The sequence below is a fragment of the Microcaecilia unicolor genome, chromosome 9 (genome assembly GCF_901765095.1).
Source record: "Microcaecilia unicolor chromosome 9, aMicUni1.1, whole genome shotgun sequence".
NCBI lineage: Eukaryota > Metazoa > Chordata > Amphibia > Gymnophiona > Siphonopidae > Microcaecilia > Microcaecilia unicolor.
This window is the reverse complement of record NC_044039.1, coordinates 50,941,880-50,960,884: the sequence shown is the minus strand read 5'-3', so window position 1 is coordinate 50,960,884 and position 19,005 is coordinate 50,941,880.

Here is a 19,005-nt window from a genome sequence, read left to right as displayed (position 1 = left end):
AAAATAAACTCATTTACATGGTATTGTGATACTTTATACCTGAGTTTGATTTGTCCTGCCATTCTCAGGGCAAAACCATAGAAGTCTGCCCATCACTGTTCTTGTACTAAGTTCTGAAGCTAACGTCGAAACCCCTTAAAATTTACTCTCCAGCCCATCCATATCTATTCGGTCACGATCAGGGCGTAGACCATAGAAATCTGCCCAGCACTTATTTTGCTTCCCAATTACCGGCATTGTCACCTAATCTCCGCTAAGATTTCCATTGGATCCATTCCTTCTAAAACAGGATTCCTTGTTTTTATCCCATGCATGTTTGAATTCCATTACCGTTTTTCATCTCCACACCTCCCGCGGGAGGGCATTCCACATATCCACACCCTCTCTGTGAAAAAATACGTGCCTGACATTACTCCTAGTCTTCCCCCCTTCAACTTCAATTCATGTCCTCTAGTTCTACCGCCTTCCCATCTCCAAAAAAGGTTTGTTTGTGGATTAACACCTTTCAAATATTTGAACGTCTGTATCATGTCACCCCTGTTTCTCCTTTCCTCCAAGGTATACATGTTCAGGTCAGCAAGTCTCTTCTCATAAGGTTTGCAACGCAAATCCCATACCATTTTTGTTGGGCTTTTTTGCACCACTTCCAGTCTTTTTACATTTTTACCAAGATTCAGCCTCCAAAACTGAACACAATACTCCAAGTGGGGCCTCATCAATGACTTGTAGAGGGGCATCATACACCTTCCTTTCTTCTGTGGGTTATACCCCTCTCTATGCAGCCTAGCATCCTTCTGGCCACAGCGCCGCCTTGTCGCATTGTTTTCTTCACCTTTAGATCCTCAGCCACCAACATCCCAAGGTCTCCCTCCTGAGACGAGCTTACTAATCTCTCCCTCCTATCTGGTATCTCTCTTGGGTTTCTGCACCCCAAGTGCATCTACTCTACATTCTTGGCATTAAATGTTAACTACCTGTTAACATAGGGGCATAGTGCCTCAAATCAGAGTACGAAACCTTAATTAAGCATAACAAATGTACTCCAATGTTATCCTAAATTAAAAATCTGGTTTAGGATAACATTGGAGTACATTTGTTATGCTTAATTAATGTTTAACTGCCAGACCCTAATGGCCCTTTAAGAATCATAGTATCCGCAATTGATTGATTTTCCAGGCCCTGCCTTGCCACAGCTAGAGGCCTAGAGAGCTGGCATGGAGCTCCATGCTGCAACAATGGTGAAGTGACCTAAAACAGGACAACAATTTTGTACCACTGAGTGTAGATTGATGCCCTTGCATCACTAACTCCAAATAACCCAAAAGCTTGGGTATCCCCCCCCCCCCCCACAAGCTGTGACAATAGTTCCCAGAATGCCTAACAGAACAAGTATGTGCCTACAGCCATGCCACTAAAAGGAGGATGAGTGGGTAAGATGCTTCCGATGAACAAGGACAAGTCTTGTGCCTCAGAGGCAAATTTGTTTTTCTTAAGCTAAGCCACTCCCCTTGGAACTCCCCTACTAGCCCCACCCTTACCTTTTTTGAATAAAATTAAACCTATCATAGTTTCCCATGAAGACAGACAAGCCTGAGTAGAGCTGCAGAAGTGTATAGCTTCTCAGCCCCAATGCTCAGGACAGGGTCCTCACACTGTGTTCAGAAACTTGATCGAACTCCCCCTCAAATCACAAGTCAGGAACCTTGGAATATTCAATACTTACTCTTTCCCCAAATCCAAGCAACCTTCAAGAGCTGCTTCTACTATTTGCGACAGCTACACTGCATCTCTCCTTACATCGAGAAGGTAAATCTTATCCCAGTTGTGCATGCCACGGTAACATCAGACTGGATTACTGCAATGCACTATACAATGGTCTGACTACAAAGGACCTGCACCAGCTCCAGTTGATTCAGAATGCAGCAGCAAGACTCATAGAAGGTTGCAAGCGACGTGATCACACCACACCATTTTTTACAAAAACTTCATTGGCTACCAGTACAATACAGGGCTAAATTTAAAACTCTATGTCTGATCTTCAAGGCACTGAAGGAAATGGCCCCGAGTATCTGAAGAATAGGATGATCCTCCCACACACCCCGCCAAGGACACTAAGGTCCTCCCAAGGACTTTCACTAACTACACCCTCTCTAAAAGACATTACACGATGTGATACCCGCAAGCAAGCCTTCTATGGAGTAGCCCCACACTCTGGACTGCATTGCCTGAAAGGCTCCGCTTAACACAAGACTATCTGTACTTCAGGAGCAGGCTTGGCGCTTCAACCAACCTTTAATGGAGTAGCGCTTTAGAAATGTTAAGTAGTAGTAGTAGTAAGTAACTACTTGTTAGTCTCACTCACACACACACACACACAAGGATTGACTCAGGCTGCACATACTGCAAGCGGAACATGTTTGATCCACTCCCTATCCCCTAGCTGAGATGATATTAACCATCTCTCTGACCTCATGTGCAACTTTCTTCAAATCAGTCACCTTACGTTCTAATTCCTTCCTACTTTCTTACTCATCTATGTGTTACAACTTTGCCTTACCCTTCACTACCAAATTATAATGTTCTATTACGTATTGTGAAGTCATTGCAAGTAGTATACCATGCCATACTTGTATTGTTAGTGAATATTTTTTGCTGCTGTAATTGCCTATTGCTCATGTTGATCTATTCTTACTGTACACCGCCTTGAGTGAATGCCTTCAAAAAGGTGGTAAATAAATCCTAATAAATAAATAAATAAATAAATAAATAAATAAATAAATAAGGGGCTCTTTTACTAAACCTTAGTGTGCCACTAACCAATAGTGTGTGCTAAATGCTAAGAAGCCCATAGGTATAAAATGGCTTCTAGCATTTAGCATGCCCTAAGCTTTAGTAAAAGGGCCCCTAAGTACTGTATCTGCTAACAATTTGTAGAGCTGTGCTTTGCTTTTGGGGGGAGTGGGGGGGGGGAGGAGAGAGAAGGGAAAATAAGTCTCCACTGCAGCTCTGATATAAGGAGCCTTTAGGGTCAATGGTCCCAGGCCATCTTCAGATTTTTAATTTTCCCCATGTAACTCTGCCATTGCAGGAACAGTCTTGACCAGGGCTGGATGAATGGCATAAGTTAATGGCATGCAAATTTCTGCAATGTTAAAAAATGTGCATTGAGAAAACAGAACAGCACACATCGCTGCAGTAACATGCTGCAGTTTCTTGCATCAAATGAAAGACTTTTATCTTTCTAGTTAAATTGCACATGCAGCTTTACACTAAGGGCATAGTTACTAAAGTGTTAAGGGAATAATGCACAATTTTTGCCAAATATCATGTGCTAAATGGAAAAATGATGTATTATTTTAGCTTAATGAATGTTATTTTACCATAATGCAAATGACTTAATAATGAGATGCAAAGTATGTAAAAGCACTCCATTACAGTGCAATCCGCTAAGTGCAAGGGTCTGGGACCAAAGAACTGCATGCAGTTAACCAGAGCGTGCACTTAACCGTTGTGACCAAAGAAGCTTGACATCTGATAAACATATGTACAGTACTTTTTATTATTATACGTACAGTATACAGTCTCAGTTAACTGACATTAGGCTTGCTTGAAGTAATCAGTTATAGTCCTGTGTACACTCTGGGTCTGTGAGTTCCATAGACTACATCTGCCAGACGGTAAAAACTGCTCATAGCACTGACATCCAGTGGCCTCCAGATAGGCCGCCTGTTGTTGAGACTCTCCAGGTGCTCTTGCAAAAGTGACAGGAGGAGGTTGTTGAATTTCGTCAGCATGTGCCTCGCTGCTCATTTCCTCATCTGTCCCTTCATCAGCCGTTGTTGCCTGTGTGTAGGCGCATATCTCGACATCAGTGCTGTCTTTCAGCTGTTTGTAGGATCATAATCAACAGCTACGTAGCATGTAATTCCCTCTTCAGTAACACAGGCTGTGAATGTCAATAACCTCTTCATCTGACACGTTTGCAACAGCTGCATCTGTTCGTCCCTCTCAACATCCTTAACAAAGCTTGCCCGCTTGTAGCAGTTCACAATGGTTTGCCTGTGTAACATGATTCCAGGCTTCTTTCTGCATATGTAGGGAACCCAACAGTGATAGAATTATGAGCCCGTTCAACAGCACATTTATCCTTTGCAGTCTGGTCATCCATAACGCTCATCAGACGACGTAGCATAAAAACCCGATAATGTTATTTGAAATTGGCTATTATGCCCCTGATCCATAGGGTTGGATCAGAGAGGTAGTGTTTGGTGGCAGGAAGACCACCTTGACGTTAGACAGCCTGACATCATCCTTGTGTGCAGCACAATTATCACAAAACAGCAAAATCTGATGCTTTTGTGCCCGCATTCTAGTGGTCCTAACTTCTTTAGGCCACTGCTTTCCAAATTTCCCCAGTCATCCATGAAGTTTGCGTTAGCCTCATATGACACAGGAAGTCACTTAACTTTCTTGAAGCAACGGGGCTGTTTGCTCTTTCCAATGACGAGGGGTTCCAACTTCTCACTCCCATTCATATTGCAGCAAAGGAGGATTGTCAGTCAGTCCTTCGGTGTTTTACCTCCAGTAGTTTCGGCATGTTTGAATGCAAGTGTTCCATCAGGAATCGCTCTCCAGTAGAGACCATTTTCATCAGCATTGAAAATGTCACGAGGTGCAAACTCATTCAAGATGGTAGGAAGAACTGAAACAACCCAATTTTCAGCACCAAAGTCATCAGCGTCTTGTTTCTCACCATGCTGTTTCTTGAATTTTATGCTATTCCTCTCCTTCCATCTTTCCAACCATCCAACAGTTGCTTTGAATTCATTTAGTCCAATACTTTCTGCTACCTGGTTAGCTTTCTCCATAAGCAGTGGCCCACTGACAGGAAACTGTCTGCTCCTGACTCGAGAAAACCACCGGAGAAGAGCACCTTCTACCTCCTCAGCTTTTCCCGCCCGTTTTCGTTTCTGTTGTGGATTTGTATTGTTTTGCCATTCTTCCAGAAGCTGGTCTTTCTGCTTCAAGACATGTGAAATTTGACTGGGATTGACACCATATTCTTTAGCAATAGATGCTTGACTTTGTTTTCTAATTTTTAAAGATCTTCTATTCGTTCAGTCAGTGTTAAAGTCTTACAGTTCCACTTCGATGACGACCCCAGTGTACGCCCTAACAACATTCTTTCACTTATTCTGCCTGTGGCAGTTAAAGAGGCAGTAAATTTAAAATGTCATTGGTTGTCACGCACCAATCGGCTTCCATATTCCATGCGCGCGCTTATGTGGAGTTTTTGCTGCAGAGGAGCGGTCTTAAACCATGCATATAAGCGAATCTTGCACTTATCAGTGGTGCGCTAAACCGAAGTTTGTCCCCATAGAAATTGATGGTGCCAAAAATGGGACCAAAGTACGGCATGCAGTTAAACAGAGCATGCGCTTATCCAACGTGCACTTAAACGGAGTGCACTGTATTTGCAAATTGAATAGCACAGATTGCATTTGCCAGCTATGTTATTCCTGAAAAAGTAACTCCAGGTTTGAGCTGTTATTTTTCTTCCCTGGTGCTCCCATGCAACATTTAAATAGGCCATTGTATAAAGCAATCAACCCCCACCCCTGATGTCCCCCAGCAAATCACCTCCAGTATATCCCCTTCCCCCCCCCCCCCCCCCCCCACACACACACAAGACTCCAACATATAATACCCATCCACCTGCCTGCACAAGATTCCTCATCCGGCATTTACCTGGGTTGTCCCTGGTGTCTAGCGGGGGGGGGGGGGGGGATAGGAGTGATCCCCAGTCTCTGCTGCCCATCAAAATGTCACCCATCAACCCCTGTGGACACACACTCCATATTTAGTAGCTTGACCTGTAGTGTGGTACTGCAAACTACCTGTAAGAATTGACTCAGGCCATTTTGAAGCTAGCAGCCTAGTGAATAGGAAGGACTGGAAATTGCTGCAATGCCCCCCCCCCCCCCCCCCAACAGTAGATGGCAGGGTTAGCCACGGTAAATGCTGGGGGAGGATCTTGTGCTGGAGGGAGTTTGTTTGGAGGGAGGGGTATGATTATTGTATGCACCAACTTCCAGAGTGGAAGACTAGCCTAATGGTTAGAGTAGTGGGCTGAGAACCAGGGAAGCCAGTTCAAATCTCACTGCTTCTCCTTGTGATCTTAGATATGCCATTAATCCTCAATGCCTCAAAAACAAACTTACTGTTTCATTCTATAACTTGAGCTCCTAATGTAGCTCCATTTCCATTTAAAATGATAGAATATTAGCATTTACACATGTGAATGTACTCGCTCATAAGTGCTAGTTGGGCACTGACCCCCAGATTCTATAAAAGTCGCTCAAATTTACATGCCAAAATATAGGTGGCAATCCTGAGGTATGTGCGCAACTTAATGCTTAACAGCTGATTAAAGGCAATAATTAGGTGCTAACAATCAATTATTGATATTAACTGGCCCTACTTAGGATTTGCACACTTAACTCCCATAGGGCCCCTTTACCAGGCTGCCGGCAAAAGGGGGTCTTTGCTGGCATCAGCGCATGTTTTTTCACTTGTGCCGAGGCCCCCTTTTACCCCAGCGCTATAAAAATTTGTTTTCCACAGAAGTTATAACCTGCACTTCTAAGTTATTGCAGGGTAGTGCCTAACACAATAGATTAGATAAGAGGGGTAGTTTCTAACCTGTGGTAAATGTGAAATTTTACCACAAATTAATTTATCATAGGAGGCAGTAACCCGCAGTAACTTAGCAGTGCAGGTTAATAACTTCTGTGGAAAATGAATAACACAGCTTGCATTCAACCTCACAAACTGCGCGGTTCCTTTACGCTGGCATTATTTTTCTTTATCGAGTGTATCAGGCTGCTAATATGTGTTTGGCTCACTTAGCATGTAAATGCAAGGGGGCATGGGCAGAATATAGGCAGGGATCCCACTTACGCATGCAACTTACCAGAATACTGTAAGTTATATGCTTAAGTGCCGCATTTAGTGCACATGCATTTTTGTTTACTTATTTGTACTTGATATACCGCCATTCAAAGCATAAGTGGTATGCCTTTTAGCAAAACTTTTTTAGTAATACATCTAAAGGTAGACTTGGGATTTATATCAAAAATGCCTCTCATAGTAATATAGTAGATGGACAGCAGATAAAGACTTGTACAGTCCAATCCAGTCTGCCCAACATGATAAACTCATAGTATAAAGTATGATATGTATACTTGATCTTGCCAGAGCAACCTCAATTGCCTTGACACCTTCACTATGACTGACTTTTACAATTGTATGTTCAGCTTCACTCAAGGTGTCATCACCATCATCCCCATTCCCATTCCTGTTTACTAGAGCACTCACATTGTTGTCTGTTAGCTCTTATCTTGCTGTCTGCCTGCATCCATTCTTGTGTGTCATTCTCACAAACATTCTCACAGCCCGTATTTCCTGTTACAAGGAAGGAGATCTTCCTGCTGTCCATATTCAGTGTCATGTCCTTGTTCATTTTCATTCTCAGGAATTAACTTTTCTCCATGATTTTTCAAGGGTTGGAGGTTCAACTTTCATCCCATGACTGAGTGATCCAGTAGATAACATCTTTGATGTTCACTTTCTTTAAAGTTTCAGTCAATCCTTTACCTTCATCCAGTGCACAAAACAACATTGTAAGAAGCTTACAACAATATTTTTCTTTAAGGCTTCCAGTATGCCCTGATCCATTGGCTGACACAATGAGGGAGGCAGAAAAAGCACTCTACTGTCAGCACTTCTAAGTTTGTCCTCATCAGGATGAGATGGTGCATTATCGAAGAAAAGGATTGCTCTCCTAGGCAGGTTTATCATTTTCAAGAAGTTTTCTACAGATGGAAAAAATTCCTTGAAAAATCAGTTAAAGAAAATGTCTTTGTCCATCCAGGCACCTCTGGTTCCTGTAGGGCCCCAGAAGTGCAGCAGGAGCTATGTTTTTAAAGGCCCTAGGATTCTTTGATTTTCCAATGAAATTTCAGTGGTAATGAATGTTTACCACTTGCGTTGCGTCCAGAATGATCCGCCAAGGGCGGAGAACTCAAACTTCCCACGGAAAACACAAGTTATGGGAAAAAGTGGATGTTTGACCACGGAAACCAAAGACTGGAGAAATGAATTCTTCTAAAAGCAAACGTTTATAGGTAAAAATACTCGACACAAACGCTGTGTTTTGGCCGCTAGGCCTGCATCAGGAGTCTATAAAAAAGATATATATATAATATATATATATATATATATTATATATGTAAAACAACACTGTAAATATATAATAGCAAAGAAGACGATAAAACTAACAGAAATTATAAAAATCTATAGAATAAAAAGGATCTGAAAGATTTGTAAAAAAAACTCTGCAGAAGAAAGTATATTGTAAAAAAGTAAATATATATATACGTTAAAAAGAACAGAGAAATGTATAAAATAATATCATCTATGTATGTATGTACATAGATATCTTTCATAACAATGTTTGTGTGCATGATAAAAGTAATACAATGTCCATGTTTATACTTACAAAACATAATTAAAATAATTAATATAATAGCTACGTACTGCAAGGTTCCACATTAGGAGTCACCGACTGGGAAAGGGATCTAGTCGTCATCGTTAATGGTATGTTGAAGCCCTCTGCTTAGTGTGTGGCGGCAGCTAAGAAAGCAAATAAAATGTTAGGTATTATTACGAAAGGAATGGAAACAAACATGAGGACATTATCATGCTTTTGTATCGCTCCATGGTGCGACCCACACCTTGAATATTGTGTTCAATTCTCAGAAAAGATGTGGTGGAATTAGAAAAGGTACAGAGAAGGATGACAAAATGATAAAGGGGATGGGATGACTTCCCTATGAGGAAAGGCTGAAGCGGCTAGGGCCCTTCAGCTTGGAGAAAAGACTGCTGAGGGGAGATATGATAGAGGTCTATAAATTAATGAATGGAATGGAACGGGTAGATGTGAATCGCTTGTTTACTCTTTCCAAAACTACTAGGACTGGGGCACGCAATGAAGCTACCAAAGTAGTAAATTTAAAATGAATCTGAGAAACCTTTCTTCACTCAACATGTAATTAAACTCTGGAATTTGTTGCCAGAGAATGTAGTAAAAGCAGTTAGCTTAGCGGGGTTTAAAAAAGGTTTGGATGGCTTCCTAAAGGAAATGTCCATATACTATTAATAAAATGGACTTGGGGAAAACCCACTTCATATTTCTAGGATAAGCAGCATAAAATGTATTGTACTGTTTTGGGATCTTGCCAAGTACTTATGACCTGGATTGGCCACTGTTGGAAACAGGATGCTGGGCTTGATGAACCTTCGATCTGTCCCAGTATAGCAATACTTATGTACGTAGACAAAAATTTGTGTTGTTTCTGGTCATGTTCATTTTATTCATTTTTGTTTGACCATTTTGTTCTCACAGGAGCAAAGTCATTGAGTGTGTGGTCTTTTGAAAGTGTGTGCACTGTGTGCAAAGAGGTTGCGCTCTTTTCCCGATATTGCATGTGGAGGAATGACTACTACTACATTCACCCCAAGGGGCTGTCTCTGGCCTCAACTGCATCGAGGAATGGAAACATGACTTAGGGATCAAGCTATCAGATCAGACAAGGTGTATACTTACATTAAGGCAACCTTGCATGGAGGAGTCATTTAATGATTAGGACAGTAGGCTGAGAACTGAGGGAACCATGTTTGATTCCCACTTCAACTCCTTGAGACTCTGCATCTGCAAATTGTTTGAATGAATACAATATCAACAAAGAGTGCAAGTCTTTGAAAGAGTGTGCATTCTGTTCAACTAGTATGCATTCTTTCAAAGAGTGTGTACTATTATTTGCAAACTATTATTGCATTTTCTCTTTTAGTTTGTTAATGACATGCAACCAGTATCGACAATATTGATGTTTCCTATGTCATTGCAAATGTCAGCCCATCCCTAATGAATTGATGTGTGCAGATGACTTCAGAGTTGCCTTGAAAGGTTAGATTAGGACTTATATCTTTAGCTAAGAAATGAAGAAGGGTATGGGATAGAAAATAGATGTACCGAAGAGAGAACATGATGATAACTGCAAGGAGAGAAGGGGCTTGCAAACTCATGAGCTACGGACAAGGCAAAGGAGAATAAATAGGAGGGAAGAATACAGAGAGGGGAAGAAGGAGGTTGCATGTTTGGAAATATTGCAATGGAGAATATGATTGTGAAGGATAAACATCAGGAAAAGGAAACACAGTGGAACTGTAGGAAACAAACAAAGGAAGAAATGTACTGCCTGAGGACATCAGAATCTGTGTTGAGTGTGTGTGGAACCTGGCTCACTGGCCAAAAGAACATGGGGTGTCAGAAGCTGGAGCAAGGGGAGAGATAAGGTGTTCATAGACAAGGTAGCTGGGAGCAGTATACAGACAACCTGCAATTACACCACAACCAGAAAAAGTAAAAACATGGAACATTTATGCAGATGTCTTCCCCTTTAAATACAGGACTTATGCCTTCTGTAGAGGAAATTACAGATTCTTTCTTTGCCAATCAAAAACTTTCAGTTGCCATCCCCTGCCCCCAGCATGAGCCAAATTGATGGCCCCACTGAGTTCACTACAATATTTATTCAAATAGATTACTTCTCCATTTACGTCAGTGTGTGTTGAAACTTCTGGGCAAAGCAATTAAAGTTACCTACTATAAACTTATTAACTCTTACCATTAACTACACTTCTTTCGCAGTCTACAAGATCATGCACATTAATCATACACTCTTTGAAAAGCTACCAGCAATTTCTTCAAAGTGATTTTTATAAATGTCATTTTTTTGCACTTGAAAAGTTTGCTAAATTTATGATGTTCATACAGTACACAAAACACTTCGTTAAACTTTCCCCAGCATCTCCTGACCAAGAGCAGTATGCTTCCTATGTGTAATAAAATGTAGTGGCATACAGAGAGGGAGATTGGAGGGTGTGGGCCCCAGGCACTGGCCCTGGAGGAAGGGTTGCCACTGTAGAAGCAAGGGAGAGAGATGGCAGAGCAGGGATGGAGAGGATGAATTGCTGCAAAACTGAAGTCTGCACCAACACCTCAAGCAGATGTAATATTTGTGGTGCTGGCCCTCCCTGTATGCTGATCTTGCCCATCTCTGATGTCTGTATTTTGCGCAGTGCATTTCTCCAGTGTTACACTGCATACAGAGTCTGTCTTCTTAAGGTTTTCCAGTTCAGTTCTTGTCTGAATATTTCTGTTTCCAATTTGTGATCATTTACTCTGTATTTGGTGAAGGTTTGTCTGTGCTCTTCCTGTACAACTGATGTGCAACATTTAGCAAATGTGTAGTTTCTGTGTAGTAATTCGAAGCAGTCTGGCTTGTTCTCTTCTCCCTATAGGAAGAGTATTGGGGTCCTACAGCCTGATATAATATTTGCAGGGCTGTCTTTTTGTAGCTAGAGCTGTTGTTGTGTGAATCCTGACAGTGCTGTTATGGTATGACAGTTTTGCTGTAAGCACTGAGTTTTTTTGCAGGGTTGTGAATTACTTCATAATGCACCTGGAAGTGGAGGGAAGCTGTGCTGCTCTAACAGCAATATAATGACCAATTATGTGTTTTAACAAGATCATTCTCCAAGGAAGAATGGGGTATGATCAGTGTTTTAGAAATCAAAATCCAGGGCAGGGTTTTGTAGGCCAGTGCCCTGATTCTTTTAAGTATCTTGTAATTCCTCTCTCTAGGGATCATCAGTTGCCTCTCTCTCTCTCTCTCTCTCTCTCTCTCTCTAGGGTAGGATTAAGGTATAGGCAAATTAGGCATATGCCCCAAATGATTAGGAGGAGCCCTCTCTGATGTGCTAATCTAGTGGTTTCTTAGGTGGATTTTTTTTTGCCTTATTGTCAGCTGCTGGCAGAAAGAACACTTTGGGGGGGAGATAAGAGCCACCACTGCCCTCAGCTGTCTGTCTGTTCTTCCTAACCCTTGTACATTGCTAACAATTCAGCATAAGGAGTTAGTGAGCAGTACCTCTGACCTACCCCTTGCTCCTCTGCTAGTGCCCAGCTAGTAGCACTATAGAAATGTTAAATAGTAGTACTAGTAGTTCTCCTTTGCAGTCAGAACCCTGGAGGAAGGGGTGTATTTGTGAGAGTTATAAAATGTATTTATATTTCAAAAGAGGGGGAGGGATGCGCTTCTTTGCCCAGGGCCCACCAAAGGGTTAATCCTGCCCTGTCTGTCACCCATCTTGCTGGTTCTCTCCTTGCATCCTAAGGCCTAATACTAGCTCCCAGCAGGAAAGTGGCACTATTGTTTTTTCTTGCTGCCAGCAACTCCCCTGTTTGATTCAAAGTTGTTTGGAACAACATAATACACCACAAATCTGCAGAGAACCTTGCAGGCAAAACAGCTGATCTGAGCTGTGAACCGCATGAGCGGAGAACAGTTTAGAGAAGCCTGGAGCCTGCCATGCACAAACTGCCTGCTTCTACTCTCAGCTGGGATTGGGCCACTGTGTGTGGTAGGAGGACACACACCAGTGTACATAGGCAATGTATAGGGGTCACCCCTGGACACCAGCAACCCACACTACTCCACTGATAATAATATATCAATTCATTATTCAGATTGATATAGAAACCCTCAAAAAGGGCCTAAGAAATCTTTGGAGATGATTGTATCAGACCAAACTTTCTCTAGGCTTTTTGTTTTTTTACTACAGGGTACAGTTGAAATGAGTCAAAGTGATTACTTGCCTCTTTTGACATGGTGTCCTGGAAAATCTATTGTGGAGTTGTATCACCATGCTATCACGTGTTTGTATTCCTTTTCATTTTGTGGCCTGATAGCTTTCTGCTGTTCCTTTGGTTTCCAGCATAATCAGAACCAAAGCTGGTAACCCACAGAGTTGCCAACTGGCTCCAGATTCACCTGACAAGATTGATCCAGTCCTGTGTTTATCCCATTTCTTGAAGGGACTTGTAGTCTTTTATTTCTCTCAAGGTATGCAATTGGAAAATCAGAACTACAAGTCCCTGCATGCAAAGAGGTAAATCCAAGACTAGATAGATCCTAGTGCCATGAGCCTTCATTTGTAACTATCCAGGCATAGCCCCACTCCCCTTTTCCCAGCATGCCTAGCATTGCCATTGCAATGGCAGTCTTTTATTTCAGAGCCAAGTAGCAGGAGTCTTTCTAGAAGTATGCACTCTCTTTCTAGAACCGTACACTCAGGAGCCTTGAATAAAGTGAAAAGAAGTCACTGGCTGTAACTGTGGAGGAGTGACTACTACTACATTCACCCCAAGGGGCTGTCTCTGGCCTCAACTGCATCGAGGAATAGAAAACCCGACTTAGGGATCAAGCCATCAGATCAGACAAGGTATATACTTACATTAAGGCAACCTTGCATGGAGGAGTCATTTAATGATTAGGACAGTAGGCTGAGAACCAAGGGAACGGTGTTTGATTCCCACTGCAACTCCTTGAGACTCTGGGAAAGTCACTTAACCCTCTATTGCCCCAAGTACATAAGAGATTGTAAGCCCACTAGAGACAGAGGAAGTACCTGTACCAGGTTCTCAGTGGACCTGAAAGATGTACTGAGCCAAATCAACAAATTAATCACCTGGTTCGGACGGCATACATCCAAGGGTACTCAAAGAACTCAAAGTATGAAATTGCTGATCTACTGTTAGTAATATGTAGCCTGTCATTAAAATTGTCTGTAGTACCTAAACATTGGAGGGTGGCCAATGTGACGCCAATTTTTTAAAAGGGTTCCAGGGGTGATCAGGGAAATTATAGACAGTAAGTCTGATGTCAGTCCCAGGCAAAATAATGGAAACTATTATAAAGAATAAAATTACGGAACACATAGATAAACATGGTTTAATGAAACAGAGTCAGCATGGGTTCAGCCAAGGGAAGTCTTGCATCACCAATCGGCTTCATTTCTTTTGAAGGCCTGAATAAACCTATGGATAAAGGTGAGCCGGTTGATGTAGTATATCCAGATTTTCAGAGAGCTTTTGAAAAAAGTTCCTAATGAGAGACTCCTGAGAAAATTAGAACCATGGAATAGGAAGCAGTGTTCTGATGTGGATTAGGAATTGGTTATTGGACGGAAAACAGAGGGTAGAATTAAATGGTCATGTCTCTCAATGGAGGAGGGTGAACAGTGGAGTGCCACAGGGATCTGTACTGGGACCAGTGCTATTTAACATATTTATAAATGATATGGAAATCAGAACAACGAGTGAGGTGATTAAATTTGCAGATGACACAAAACCATTCAAGGTTGTTAAAACACGAGCGGACTGTGAAATTTTGCAGGAAGACCTTAGGAAATTGGAAGACTGGGCATCAAAATGGCAGATGAAATTTAATGTGGACAAATGCAAGGTGATGCACATTGGAAAGAATAATCTGAATCACAGTTACCTGATGCTAGGGTCCACCTTGGGGGTCAGCAACCAAGAAAAAGATCTAGTGTCGTTGTAGATAATAAGCTGAAAATTTCTGCTTAAAGTGCAGCAGAAGCCAAAAAAGCAAACTGAATGCTAGGAATTATTAGGAAAGGGATGGTGAATAAGACCGAAAATACTATAATGCCTCTGTATCACTCCATGGTGCGACCTCACCTTGAGTACTACATTCAGTTCTGGTCGCTATATCTCAAAAAAGATATAGCGGAATTAAAAAAGTTTCAAAGAAGAGCAACCAAAATGATAAAGGGGGAATGAACACCTCTCATATAAGGAAAGGCTAAAGAAGTTAGGGCTGTTCAGCTTGGAAAAGAGACGAATGAGGGAAGATATGATTGAGGTCTACAACATCCTGAGTGGTGTAGAACAAGTAGAAGTAAATCAATTTTTTTACTTGTTCCAAAAGTACAAATACTACGGGACACTCAAGGAAGTTATATGGAAATACTTTTAAAACAAATATGAGGAAATATTTTTTCACTCAATGAATATTTAAGCTCTGGAACTCTTTGCCAGAGAATGTAATAACAGTGGTTAGCATATCTGGGTTTAAAAAAGCTTTGGTTAAGTTCCTGGAGGAAAGGTCTATAGTCTGCTATTGAGACAGACATGGGGAAGCAACTGCTTGCCCTAGGATTGGTAGCATGGAGTTTTGTCATCATTTGAGTTTCTATATACCCAAGGGAATAAGAACTCTTTAGCCAACGCTGAGCCTGCTAAAAGCAGTATAAGTAGTTGCTTATTTTCCTTATTCTCTTTAATAGTAGTTGTTGTTTGGGACTCTAATGAGGGTTTTTGCTTAACTGTCATGGATGAAGCAGCTCCAGAGGTTACTTGTGTACACTGATTTTTTGTTCCAAAACATTTCTTTGAACTTGTAACATAATTTAGAGGTTTTGGTCTCTGGAGGCAAATGATTGATTACATGCAGTAGGCTCAGGGGTTTGAAATAGCTTTGTGGTATATATAGAAGACTTAATAGCCTTGCCACTGATGGACATCTGATGCCTCCAGGTCCTTTTTCCTCCTTTTTATGATATGTCATAGTGTTCTTTGTTCCCTTGGGTATATAGCAATTCTTGTGGAGCAAGACTTTTAGCAACAAAATGTTTCCCCTTTTTTTTCTGTTCACGATTTGAGTTTCTGCCAGATACTCGTGACCTGGCTTGGCCACTGTTGGAAACAGGATACTGGGCTAGATGGACCATTGGTCTGACCCAATATGGCTACTCTTATGTTCTTATATATGTAATGTGTAAACCACTTTAGTTGTACCACAGAAAGACAATATATCAAGAATCTAATAAACATATACAAATTCTGCTGGATTTTCAAAGTGAAAGCATGCAAATTACCCTAGGAAAACTATACATACATATTTATACCTGCTATATGGTGTACATAGTTTTTCTAAAGTAAAATATGTCCCTAACGTTTGAAAATTGTAAAGTATATATGTAAGTAAAAACCCTGCCCTAGCCTCTCACATTATACACATGTAACGTTGCCAGTAACAAGAGTAGATAAATCTAGCACATGGACTTAACAAGAGTAGAACATTTTATAAAAGATAATTTCCCATGGAAATGGCTCTGAAAAATCACCCTCTAAAAAACCTTACCCTCTAAGTGATTTTTAAGCCAAGGGACCTCTCTTGTAGTTTATTTTGGCTTAAAAATCACTTAGTGGCACCCTCTGCAATGTCCGAGGATGGCTTATTGTACAAAGAACTGGTTCAGAGAAAAATGTACCACCAGCATTCTGTTTAAATGAAAACCTAGAGAAGTCTCTCATGCCATGGGGGTGGAATACAAACATGAACTACCAATCTCCACAAATAATTAACCAGAAGTCTGAAAGAAATCTGTTCATTTCATACCATGTGTGTACAACATCCAAGAGAGCTCTAACATGTAGCTAATACAGAATTTACTATACTACCAGAATACCTAGTTTAACCCTTTATACACTGAAGCTGGACCTCAAAGCTACAACCTGAGGGACTGAAGGCGGGAGAAGGGTCTTGTCAATAGCAAAGACTTTTTGTTTCTATTTGTCTGCATTCTATTTATCAGATATAGATCGAAGATATTTTGTGTGGAAGGTGCTGAGTTGTGGAATACGCTTCTTTAGGGCTTGCACTATATAAAGACTTATCTATAGTTCCGTAAGCCACTTAAAGCATATTTGTTTCAACAAGTTTTGTAAATTGCTGGTGTCCTCCTTTAGAGAAATATAAGGTGTAATAATTTGGGGGGGGGGAGGTTAATTTTACTTTTTATTGGCTTTGTTTTATTTGTTTTATGTAACTGTTTTCCTTGTTTTTATTATGAATGTTAAATTGTAAACTGCCTAATATGCTGGGTAGTGCAGTATAAAAGCTGTGGAAATAAATAAATATTTTGCTTATATATGCAAGCTTTGATGAACTGGGAAAGACATTTTTAATTAATACACCCTTTCACGGGTTAAAACGACTTTGAAGTTCTTCAGTTTACTCCTCGTGTAAGTTACTTGTACAGAGATGCCAGCCATACAAATCAAATTTCAGAATAATCTGATTTATGAAAAAAACTTAGCAGAACTTTTCAGAAAAATTAAAGTCCCAACTCTGATCACTAGCGAACAGCCGGTGGTTCTTAAAAGGCATGATACAGCAGATGTTTGTCAGTTTGAACATTTTTGATAAAGTGGATAAGAGAAGGACAAAAACGAAGCCACAAACTGAGGAAAGTCTACAAAAGGTTGCATTGATTCTTTAAAAGTAAAATGGAAAATAAAAATAAATGGCAATCGCATACAGAAAAAATAGCAATGGACGTAATGCTTGCACTGAGCCAGCACATAGAAGGTATTTGATGCTTTACAACAACACCCCCTGCTGGCTGTTAGCTATGAGTTCAACCAGAAAGGATGCATGCATTTAAACAATTGAATTTGCATAACCTAGGTCTGCAATGTGACCAGTAGCTCATTAAAAGTTAAAAACATTGGGATCAATATTCAAGAAACATGTAACCAGATAGCAGATGCTGCTAACTGGATAAATACCACTGGAAAACATAGTCAGCAACAATATCCAGATGGTACCACTCAATCCCCACGATATTAAAAACTATTGAAAGCGATTTTTAAGAAAGGATCCAGGTGAGATCTGGGGAATTATAGACCGGTGAGTCTGACGTTGGTGCTGGGCAAAATGATAGAGACTATCATTAAGAACAAAATAACAGAGCACATTCTAAAGCATGGACTGATGAGACAAAGTCAGCGTGGATTTAGTGAAGGGAAGTCTTGCCTTACCAATCTACTGCATTTCTTTGAAGGGGTAAACAAACATGTCAACAAAGGTGAGCCAGTGGATATTGTGTATCTGGATTTTCAGAAAGCGTGTGACAAACTCCCTCATAAAAGGCTCCAGAGGAAATTAGAGAATCATGGGATCGGAGGTAGTGTATTGTTATGGATTAAAAACTGGTTGAAAGATAGGAAACAGAGAGTAGGGATAAATGGTCACTATTCGCAATGGAGAAGGGTAGTTAGTGGGGTCCCTTAGGGATCTGTGCTGGGACCATTGCTTTTTAACATTTTCATAAATGACCTAGAGGTGGGGGTAACTAGCAAGGTTATCAAATTTGCTGATGACACAAAGTTGTTTAAGGTCGTCAAATCGCGGGAAGATTGTGAAAAGTTGCAAGAAGGTATTGCGAGACTAGGAGACTGGGCGTCTAAATGGCAGATGACGTTCAATGTGAGCAAGTGCAAAGTGATGCATGTGGGAAAGAGGAACCCAAACTATAGCTATGTCATGCAAGGTTCAGCATTAGGAGTCACGGAACAAGAAAGGGACCTGGGAGTCATCATTGATGATACGTTGAAATCTTCTGCTCAGTGTGCTGCTGTAGCTAAGAAAGCAAATAGAATGTTAGGTATTATTAGGAAAGGGATGTAAAACAAAAATGAGGATGTTATAATGCCACTGTATCAGCCCATGGTGCGACCACACCTAGAGTATTGTGTTCAATTCTGGTCGCTGCACCTCAAAAAAGATATAGTGGAATTAGAAAAAGTGCAGAGAAGGGCGACAAAGATGATTAAGGGGATGGGACGACTTTCCTATGAGTAAAGGCTAAAGCAGCTGGGGCTCATCAGCTTGGAGAAAAGGCAGCTGAGGGGTGATATGATAGAGTTATATAAAATAATGAGTGGAGTGGAAAAGATAGATATGGAGCATCTGTTTATGCTTTCCAAAAATACTAGGACAAGGGGGCATGCGATGAAGCTGGAGTGCAGTAAGTTTAAAACAAATAAGAGAAACTTTTTCTTTACTCAGTGTCAGGGGCGTAGCCAGACAGCAGATTTTGGGTGGGCCTAGTCAAGAAGTGGGTGGGCACCAAGTGTTCTCCCCCCTCCCCCCCCCCCCCCCAATGCGATGAGGCTAGTATCAGCAGCTTAGGAAGTTTAGACTACTGAAGTAGAGAGCACTGTTTGCA